Genomic DNA, 11,040 nt, shown 5'->3' on the forward strand with positions numbered 1-11,040 from the left:
GTTCACGGGGTTAAGTTGGAACCATGTTCATGGGTGCCACGACTTGAGTGAACCCCCGAGCCTTCTTTTGGTTCTGTCTGGCTGGCGCATTGCGACCCTCAAGGGAAAGTCGTGGCCCGCCCCTGGTACCTAGACAGGGGGCTTGTCTATCAATGAAGCGCGTCGCGAACCTTTGGGGCAGGTTGCGGCCCGCCTGTTCTTGTTGAGCCAAGCTTGGTTTTACTTAGTTTTAGGCATGGGTTTTCAAACCATAAGGTTCGGGATCAAATCTACTAACTATTTTAGTAGGTTTGAGGTCTCGGGAGCTAGGACTTGATCTGGGAATTTGTTATTACTCATTTTATTGATGGGATTTTATATTTGGTTATGATTAGGTGACTGCTAAGGGCCTAAGGTTAGGATTGTTCTCAAGGGTCGTTTTGAACTTATTTTACGCTCAAGTCTGAGATAAGAAAACTGCACCCATTATGTGACATACATGATTATTGTTGAAGAATGTTAATTGCTCTATATTTGGATATCTGTTATATTATGAAAGCTTGATTTCAGGGGTTAGCTGAGCAATGCACTAACTTAAGTCAGAAATGACAATGGTGTTAACTGCTGGTTGTGAAACTCTAACTTATCAGTCAGGATCGACAATAGTATTGAGCGCTGGTAGTATGGAATTGACTTATGAGTCAAGAGCGACAATAGCGTACTGAATGTTGGTCGATATGATTAGATCTAATCAACAAGAGCATTATATGCTCGTCCGACCTATTGGTTGAAGAAAAATAAAGCGCTTTGCTAGTCTATGGCTAGTTACTCAGAGCCAGGGCTAAAAGGCTCAGGTGTCTAGATGGTCACATGGCTTAGGGCGCAGGACCCTAGATTGACTTAATAGTCATCTATTCAGAGCACAAGACCCCAAGTTGACTTAATAGTCATCTATTCAGAGCACAGGACCCCAGGTTGACTTAATAGTCATATATTCAAGGCACAGGACCCCAGGTTGACTTAATAGTCATATATTCAAGGCACATGACCCCAGGTTGACTTAATAGTCATCTATTCAGGGCACAAGACCCTAAAATAACTTAACAATCATCAATCCAGGGCGTAGGACCCCATAATGAATTAATAGTCATCATCTGATTAGGGTTGTGAGCCCCATAACGATTTCATGATCGTTATTATTATTTGTATACACGCAGTAATAAGTTTTCTTGCTGAGCCTTGGCTTATGGGTGTTATGTGGTGGAGGTATATGGAAAGAAAAGCTTACCCAACCTTGAGTGGAGAGCTTAGGTGGCAACACGTACATATGTGGCTGCTTGACCACCACGGTCAAGGTGTTTCTCAGGGGAACTAGCGTTTAACCCTATTTTTGCCGCTTAGGTCAGCAGATTGTAACTTTTGAATTGTAATAACCATTTTGGATTGTAAGCAACTTTGTAAACACTTTTATGGGATCGCATGCATAGTATAAAATTAATAAAATATATCTATTCCTCTTGATCAAGACTTTAACCTTAGCCCATTAATAACCCTTAGATGCACGTTTATGGCCTAATGACTCATTTAGTATGTTAAGCACTATTTAAAGTACATAGTGTGACAATCGTGGTTAACCAGTGTGTTACAACTTGGTATCAGAGAGTGCCAAGGTTTAGGGTTCTTGTAGACTGCTTAAATAGAATATAAATGCTTTACTTGCATGCATGGGATACACTAATAGGGCTAGCCCTTGACTGCTACATGATAAGCAAGAATGTGCTTATTAGCACTGATATTGCTAGAACAAGCTTATTAGCATTGCTAATTGTTAATTGTTGAGTGTTAAATGTTAATTATTATGTGCTTATGAATCGACATGCTTATTAGCATGACTATCGAACGTGGATGAGTTTCTGCTTGATCTTGGACCATGAGGCGGCAAGAGGTTTAATTATCATTACATAATTGGCTGCATTATTTATTGCAACAAGGTATAAGTTGAAAGAATGCTTCCAAGATAGGTAGATTCATCAGCTAGCCAAGAAGATCAGGGCCAGAATGATAGACAGGGTCAGAATAATGACCAAGGTCAGACCCCTCAACTAGCTCCTGAAACTGGCGGTAGTTGCTTGTTGATTTACAAGTCAAGGTAATGAGGCAAGAAGAAGAAATACGCCTCCTGAGACAACAACAGGTTCCTGCAGGGAAAATTTTACCAGAGGAACCACCTGTAGCGGTGCCAATAGTTGAGCAGTCGCCAGAGGCTGGGAACAAATGGGAACCTCTTTATGAAAGGTTCAGGAAATAACACCCTCCAATTTTTTAGGGTAGTGCAGATCCAACTAAGGCAGAGTAGTGGATGAGCATGGTTACTGCCACCCTAGACTTTATGAGGGTGTCTGGTAACGAGAGGGTGGCTTGTGCCACATATATGTTTCGAGTGGATGCCCGAATTTGGTGGGAAGTTATATCCCATACCAGAAATGTTAATGCCCTGAGTTAGGAAGAGTTTCAGACTCTGTTCAATGAAAAGTACCATAATGATGCCATCAGGGTTGCAAAAGCTGAAGAGTTTAGCAAACTATTTCAAGGAAGTTTGTTAGTGACTGAATATGCCTTAAAGTTTAATAGACTAGCAAAGTTTTCAATGGAATTGGTGCCCACTGATAGGACTAGAAGAGAGAGGTTTCTCCAAGGGCTACAGTCTAGGATAGCCCGTGATGTTTGTATTACCACTGTGTCTGGAGTGAATACTTATGCATAGGTGGTTGAGAAGGTGCTCACAGCTGAGAGGGCAGAAAAAAAGATGTGGCATGATAATGCAACCAGGAGAGACTTTAGGAGGGTAGCACCTCCATTTGTGGGTTCAGGTAGGGGCGGTGTAACGCCCTACCACCCAGGGATCGTTACATTGTGCATTTTAAACAGTGCTAAACTCACTAACCAAGTCATTTGGCCATAATCATGTAACTAATTGTGATTAACGGTTTAGGGTTAAAATTTTTTGGTCAAAGATACAAATTTTCAATAAAATGTTTACAGTATACATTGGGATCCCAAAAATATATTTTAAAGATTAATTACATTAAAAGATTTACAACCAGCAGACCTAAGCGGCAAAATAGGGTTTAACCCTAGTTCCTCTTTAAACCCTCGGCCGTGGTGGTCGAGCTCTCCAACTCAATGATGGTCTATCTTTCTTTTGCCTTTACATGCACCACATAGCACTCGTGAGCCAAGGCTCAGCAAGAAAACTCAATAAGCTCATGAACAGGTTATAACATGTCACTGAATCATACTAGCATGCCTAGCAGTAATAGCCCTATTCATGCATACAGACAAGTCCAAATAAATGATTATGGACCCTGCCCCTTGTGTAGATGACTATCAAGTCAATTTGGGAATAGATGGCTAATGTGTCCATCTTCGAATAGGTGAATAATGAGTCACACACTTGGGCTCTGCACCCTAACCAGATAAGTGATTAATGAGTCACGCACTTGGGCTTTGCACCCTAATCAGATAAGTGACAAATGAGTCGTGCACTTGGGCTCTGAACCCTAATTAGATAAGTTACAAATGACCCACGCACTTGGGCTCCGTACCCTAATCAGATAAGTGACAAATGAGTCACACACTTGGGCTCTACACTCTAATCAGATAAGTGACAAATGAGTCGTGCACTTGGGCTCTGAACCCTAATTAGATAAGTTACAAATGACCCACGCACTTGGGCTCCGTACCCTAATCAGATAAGTGACAAATGAGTCACACACTTGGGCTCTACACTCTAATCAGATAAGTGACAAATGAGTCACACACTTGGACTCCGCACCCTAATCAGATAAGTGACAAATGAGTCACGCACTTGGGCTCTGCACCCTAACCCATGTGATGTTACAACAAACTGAGCCTTTTGGCCCTGGCTCTAAGTAACTAGCCTTTATACTAGACAGCGCTTTTAGTTTCCATCGAACTTGGGGTCAGTCAAGCATTTAATTCTTATGTTGATTAGATCTGATCATTTCGGCTTTGCGTTCAATACGCTTATTCCGTTCTTGACTCATAGGTCAATTCCATACGACTCATGCCATTTCTGACTAATGAGTCAGTACCCACTACAAGAAAAAACAGTATTCATAACACTTAAAAACTGCTAACCGGGACTATTGATAGCACTTTTGAAAATGCTAACATAGCCTCTGTTATTAAAAGTCCAGTCTTTTCTATAACAGTTTTTGAATGTTATGTTCGGTGTTATCTTAAACTATTCAATAACACATTTTTAGGTGCTATAATATTCAAATAATAACATTTAGATAGAGTTTTTGGTTATAAATTTGAAGTTTAATCTTGTACTTTTTTCATAACACTTTTCAACTGTTACATTTGATTATTTTGATAACATTTTTAGTTTGTTATATTATATAAACCATAACGATTTTTTACGGTTATAATATATTTTTAAATCATAACATATAGTAATAAAATTTTAAATTTTATTTTGATAAGTATACTTATATGGTTTTTTTTTAATTAAAAGATTTTCATTATTGTATTTTGATAAAAAAAAATTCAAAATTAATCATAAAATGTAATTCTCAATATATTGATAAACCATAAGTATTACATTAAACAATAACTAATTCAAACCATGAATGTGTCTACTTCATGAGATCTTAGTTCTAACTTAAGTTTGAAAGCATAACATAATAAAGTTTCTTGAACATTTTTTACTTCAAAAATGAAAAACAAAAACATTACAAGATACACAAAAGTAAACCATGCATGAAACTTGCTCCATCCTTCAATTCATCATCCTTTGTGCACTTGTCCGGAAGACAAAATTCTCACATTCTATGATATCCCTTTGGGTCTGGTTGACAAGTCCTGGAAGTGATCTGAACCTAAAACATCACATATGGACATTAGACACATATTATTTCCCTTAAAACCAAATAGATTATTACATAGATATGCATGAACATCAGATGAGATGAACCTCATACCACTAGCTATTTTGCACAGCTTAATGATTATATGTGTTAAAGACAAAAAAAAATGGAGATGCTTAAAAATTAACAAAGACCTGTAAAAGATTTCATTAACCCACTTGGAATCCAAACTAACATGTATTTAGCCCAGGTAATGAATGAATGCTATACTATAATTTTTACAGACTTATAATGAAATATCACTGGAACATTGTGCCAAGAACTTAAACAACTCTGAATTGTAGTAAATGGCTGGATGTTATTTGGGGATTGAACAGGGTTAATTAAACAAAGAGAACAAGCACTTAATTAAACTTTAAAGCATGATTTTTAAACAATTTCATGAACAAATTAGATATAGGTCAAAATTCATAAACTAATTTGTAGACATATCAGAGAACTCTTATAGCAAAAAAAAAAAAAATACCTCACCAACATCCATTGCTTCATCTGTTAATGCAGCCACTGTAAACACAACTCCTAACAAACCCTCAACAGCCAGAGTTATTGCATGAGCTTCACTAACAACTAAGACTGTAACAAACCCATGGACAAGGCAAGCCAAGATGACAACCCAAGCAGTAACAAGTTCCTAAAATGCCAGAAAATCAACTAGCAAAGAAATATCAAAATATAAATAAGCATAATAGAAAACAAAATGAAGATTCAAACAAAGCTTGGGAACATCTGCAAGATGAAAAATAAAATAAATAAATAATATAACAAGTGAATGCAAATCCAATCCCATAACTATCATATAAACTATAACTTACCAAAGCTATAAATAAGAAAAGAGAATACAGTGCAAATAAAATCAAACTTGTCAAACAACTTGCTGCCATTAAGACATTATAGTTTTTCAGACAGTAGGGAGCAATGAAGACATAAAGTGTTTCATAACTTTCTTCATAAAGCAAAGCAAAGGCTTGATACATTACAAACATAATCAAGCAAAGTTTTTTTTTTCAAATAATAAAAAAAACAGCTATATGTCCTTTACTGATATTAAAACAAGGAAATACAAATCAATGCAACTTAATCTTAACTAGAGTTTATAAGAGCAAGCATATTCCTCTATTGTTTCTCTTTGCAACTACTTAGAAAATAATTCCCTTATATTGCTCTCTAAACAACTTCAGAATAAAGGAAAAGCTAGAAGGAATCAAATAACTCAAGAAAATAAAAGGCCAAACAAGAAACTAGAATACACTCAAGCCATATATTATAACAACTCAATGACTAAGAAACAAAATAAAATAACTCAAAAAATATACCAATTCAGAGAAATAAACAAGAGATAACCACTATAAATTCCAGCTACCTGAGTTAGCAAATAGACATATATACACATTCATCAAATTAAACTACAACAATCATAAAAAGCACAACCTTTTAGGCAACCCTGTATTAACACAAGTAATTAAGTCAAAGATAAAAAATCCATATAAGCCCATGCCAAAGATCAACATGACAGTCCCAGCAAGATAACCATCTGTGTCATTGGATTACATTATTAGCAAAAGAAGCTCGTAATGAGAAAAAGATAAGACCAGAAAACAAGGGAATGAGACAGTTTTCTGTTCAAATATCAGTCCTCAAATAAACCATTTGGATCAATAGAGTGGCACAATTACATTGTTTTTTAGCTCTGTAATTAGCAGTTGTAACAAGTCTTGGGAGTTGTAATAGTGTGTGTGTGTGTTTTAGTACATAATTGCACACACATTGAGAGAAGGAAAGAACTGTTGAAAAGTTACCAATTGCTTCAACTAGCCGCAGAACCATTTGTCCAGCGTGAATCCCTTTAACACAGCTACTCCAGTAAACTTTATATGCATCAACAATATAAATGCAACCCTACAAAGATTGAATTTAGTCTGAGTATTCATGTACTATATATAGTACCAAATACACTTATGTTCATCACTATAACTTATACTTAAATATAACTAAAATGAATTGAATAATGGCTATGGTATTTCAATAATTTTGTAGAGAAGAGAAATTACATTGAGAAAGCACAAGAGGGAACCAGCCAATGAACCTGCAACTACGAAAAGTGCCAAAAATCAGAAGTCGAAAATCACTTGCCCAACAGCAAAAGAGTCAGAAATTCTTTTCATTTTCAACATGGTTCATAACCCATTTGAGTATACTATTTTCTAGTTTTATTTCCAAAGATTCAAGCTTTAATTATCATGACAATCAACTAAAATTTAAACAATTTCATAATTGCCAAACCCAAATCTCATAATTTCATTTAGTTTCTTCCACATGTAGTAGTGACCCTTCACTACAAAACCCCCAAAAGAACTTAACTTTATTGTCAGGACCACATTACAATATGCAAACAAAAAGAAATTATAAACACACAAAAGGCACCAGCAATTATGTTATTAAAATAATAAGTTACCATCAATTAGAAGCTGCATGAACAAGACAAACAAAATTCAAGAAACATATCATGTATAGCTAGATGCATATTACCATATAACATGCACCCAAATGCATATTACCATATATAATACTTGGCTTTTATTGATTTTGTTTTTCTCAGTAAAAGGAAAAGAAAACTGTGACTACACTTTGTTCATGGAAATTGTTACGTACATGGAAATTGAATAGAGTACTGCATAAAAATAATATATTACACTAAAAAAGAAACAAAACCAGAGATAAGAGAAAACTTCACTTCTTAATTAGCTAGCATATATGGAGTTAACAGTGTTCATAGAACAGGAAGTGGCCACAGTACTCTAAATTTCTAACATATGGTTCCAATTCTATGCGAAGCAAAGAATTCAAGATGAAAAAATAAATATAAAAAGTAACAATGAATTTATAATAGCTAATACAATGCCATTGGAATATAACCATATGGAAAACAACTAAATTACTAGAATAATGCTATAGAAAATAACCATGAGGTGTAAACAAACTATTACTCATATATGTTTACTTTTTAACAATCTTTAAATTGTCAAAAATTGCGTCCAAGCATTCTCAGGACAGATTTGTTTCCAAATGTGAATAAACAAGAAGCGCTATATATTTCATAAAAGCTATACTTGGTTACCATTGAAGACAAAGTTTGTCTGTTTTTTAATTCTTTTTTTAGGTTAATGGAACCAACCAAGATGAAAATGTAAATATTTTTGCTCAAATATAATTTCCCCAGAAAAGTTTCAGCCAGTGGGAATTTCAGCTATAAAATTGATTTCTATCAATATTTTCAGTTCTGTTTCAAAAAAAAAAAAAAAGACAAGAAAAGAAAAGAAAAAAGAGCAGCTCGATTCATACCTTTTCAGGTTTAAGTGAGCCGCAGCTGTTAATTAGTTTCTTATATTCATCCCAGTGTTCTTCTGCTAATTTACATAATGTATTTAACTGTGTTTCAAGTGCAGAATTAGCCTCTGACAACTTTGTCCATGTTTCCTGTGATTTTTCGGGGTTAGACTTCTGCCATTTTTTAACAGCACCTACCATTGATGGTGTAGATGATCCTCCAGTTCCTGGTTCTCCAAGTAACTGTAAAAGCACCAATCACTTAAGGGACAAGACTCACAAGAGCTACATCTCTTTTTAGCAAAAAGCATTCAAAGGTGCACATCAATGCTATAAACCAAAATCACAAGATCCAAAATGCAACCAAAATCCATTTACAGCAATCAATTAGATAAACATGAGTAACAGTTCCAACTAATAAGACTGATTTAGAGAGTTAAAAAAGTAGTACATCATCATGGCCAAACTGAAAATTAATATTAATAGATTAAATGCACCTCAAATAGCAACAAGTGGATAGTATAAAACACATGCTTACAAGATTCATTAATGGTGGCAAGGATAGCTTTGTCCTCTCATGGTCCCATTTTCCTTTTAAAATTTCGATAACCACTTCTCCCAGGGGAGCACCTTTTATGGCAACCTGCAATATAAGAACTAGAAATTTACATGTGATGTTTGTTATTCTAAAAGGATGAAATTGCATTTTAAATTCTGTATCTTTTCATATAAATGTTTGTTAGAACAAAAAATTTGTAACAATGACATATTCCCTTATGAAATTAACGAGCAGCAACAGGTTTGTTTGTGGAAAGAGGAGACAAGATAAAGACCTGAGCAGAAGAGATTACTTCTGGTGAAAAATAGACATAACGATGGCTACCATAAACTGCAGAGCTAACATCAAATCCACTACCAACTTTCCCCTGTGCAATGCAATGAGCAATTTAAGCTATAATATGCACCACATCTAGATTTGCAGTGCCCTTCACATGAGCAAGATCAACAACTCCCAGGTAATGAAGCAAAGCTGCAACCACCGAAGATGTCATAGCAGCAGATGAACCCAATCCAGTTTTTGCAACTTCTGGCTTGCTATTTTCTCCGCTGGATTCCCCAGAATTGAAAGTAATTGATGCAAAAGGAGGAAGAGCAGCCAATGATTCATGCAACAAAGGGAGTCCACGTGCTTCAATCTACAACCAACAAGCCTCATTAACATCTTCAATTAGATTCATAAAATAATTAGAGAAAAAGCACCCTAATAAATTTTAGCAGCATGTTGAAATGTGCTCAAAGGTTATATCCGATGATTTTGTAAATTATGGATTTGACAATATCAAGAAAACGTGTTCATTAACCATACCAAGTACTGACAGGAAGAAAACCATGTAATATATAGAACACTGAAAAGGTAATTACCTGATTCCGATATGAATAAAAGTCATTGCTACCTAAAATGGTGATATCAAGACCTTCATGAAAAATCAAGATGAAATATCAGAATCTTGGTGTTCTCATAACCTTCCAGTTGGTAAAAAGGTAAGCTATGGGGGGGGGGGGGGGGGGGGGGGGAGGGGAGAAAGTAAAAATTACCTTGCAGTAGTAGTTTTTGTAACACTTCCTTCCTGTCCTTGTCAGCTGTAGCATATGCAGCTGCCACAGAGTACTGCATTGCTTGCTCCACAAAAGGGTTCCCCGACTCCCTGAATTTTTAATCATGATATAGTGAGTGAGATCTTCATGATTTAATTAACAATTTAATGTTAGTTGAATGATAATTCTATTAGCGGCACTTAGTAACAAAGCAGAGTGGGGGATGATCATTCAAAGTTGACATCTTTGAACCAGAGCCAGTTTTCTCTGTGATCGTATAACCAGTGAGATGGCAATGAGATATAGCCATGTCTAGATTTTAAAAAAAAAAAAATCTGATTAAGCAAATAAAATACAAACTTAACATTACCCAGTATAAACTTGCCTTGAAACACTCTGAAGCGTCAAATTTTTCATTGACAACTTATACATGCTTTCTCTATTAAGCTGAGGAGATGTCACTTTCACATCTGTCCATGCCTGGAAACAATTTAATACTCTTGAACAAAGGGAAGCCATACACAGTACGAACCGATACCAAGGCTAGTCCTAAAACTTTGCAGAACTCAGGCAACCATACACCTGCAGATGACAGTCTAAGCTCAGTGCTTAAATTCAGTGATAGCTTCTTTGTATCAACAAGATGTTCCTCGGTGCTTAAAAAAAAATATAGTCAGAAGAATTTACCACTTCCACTCTTGCTCAAGATAAAGAATCAACTCATCATAGAAGCTTGGCAACCAACTTGCGAATGAAATTGTCGAAGAACTTGATTGAAACTCATGGCTTGACAGCCTTTTAGCTTCAGTCTTCTCATTTGCAAGCTTAATAGCACGTTGTTTTGAATCGAAATCTTCCCAGAGCTGCTTTATGGGCTTTAGGTGAACTTTTGTGTAATGTAGCTCCAGTGATTTGAATCTTCCAATTCGAATGAGAATACCCCGCAAATTTTGAGCAATGTCTATCTGCAGGATGATAATAGATGTAAGTTATTCAAGTTGCGTATGGTATGTACTAAAAGGAATTAATAAGAGATAAATTGAACAGAAAGAAAGCCATAGGCAAAACAAGTGCTGTAAGAAATTTGGTGACCTTCCGGCTGGATAATGCATCCTGTTAAACGTGGCTGCACCATTGCATCTAACCTATCCTCTAGGACCTCGAGTTGCTTTCTCACATTAGCAAA

The 11,040-nt window shown here is 35.9% G+C and overlaps 1 long non-coding RNA gene and 1 pseudogene across 1 annotated transcript; both read right to left on the reverse strand.

Moving 5' to 3' along the window:
• Positions 1-4,560: 4,560 nt before the first annotated feature.
• Positions 4,561-5,866, reverse strand: LOC133794243 (uncharacterized). The gene is made up of 2 exons (XR_009875149.1): positions 5,410-5,866; positions 4,561-4,886 (listed from the first exon to the last, which is right to left on the reverse strand). It is a non-coding gene; the product is annotated as an uncharacterized LOC133794243 (long non-coding RNA).
• Positions 5,867-8,252: 2,386 nt separating this feature from the next.
• On the reverse strand, positions 8,253-10,373 carry LOC133796084 (phosphomevalonate kinase, peroxisomal-like; annotated as a pseudogene).
• Positions 10,374-11,040: the final 667 nt, after the last annotated feature.

The sequence above is a fragment of the Humulus lupulus genome, chromosome 8, assembly GCF_963169125.1.
Source record: "Humulus lupulus chromosome 8, drHumLupu1.1, whole genome shotgun sequence".
NCBI classification, from domain to species: domain Eukaryota; kingdom Viridiplantae; phylum Streptophyta; class Magnoliopsida; order Rosales; family Cannabaceae; genus Humulus; species Humulus lupulus.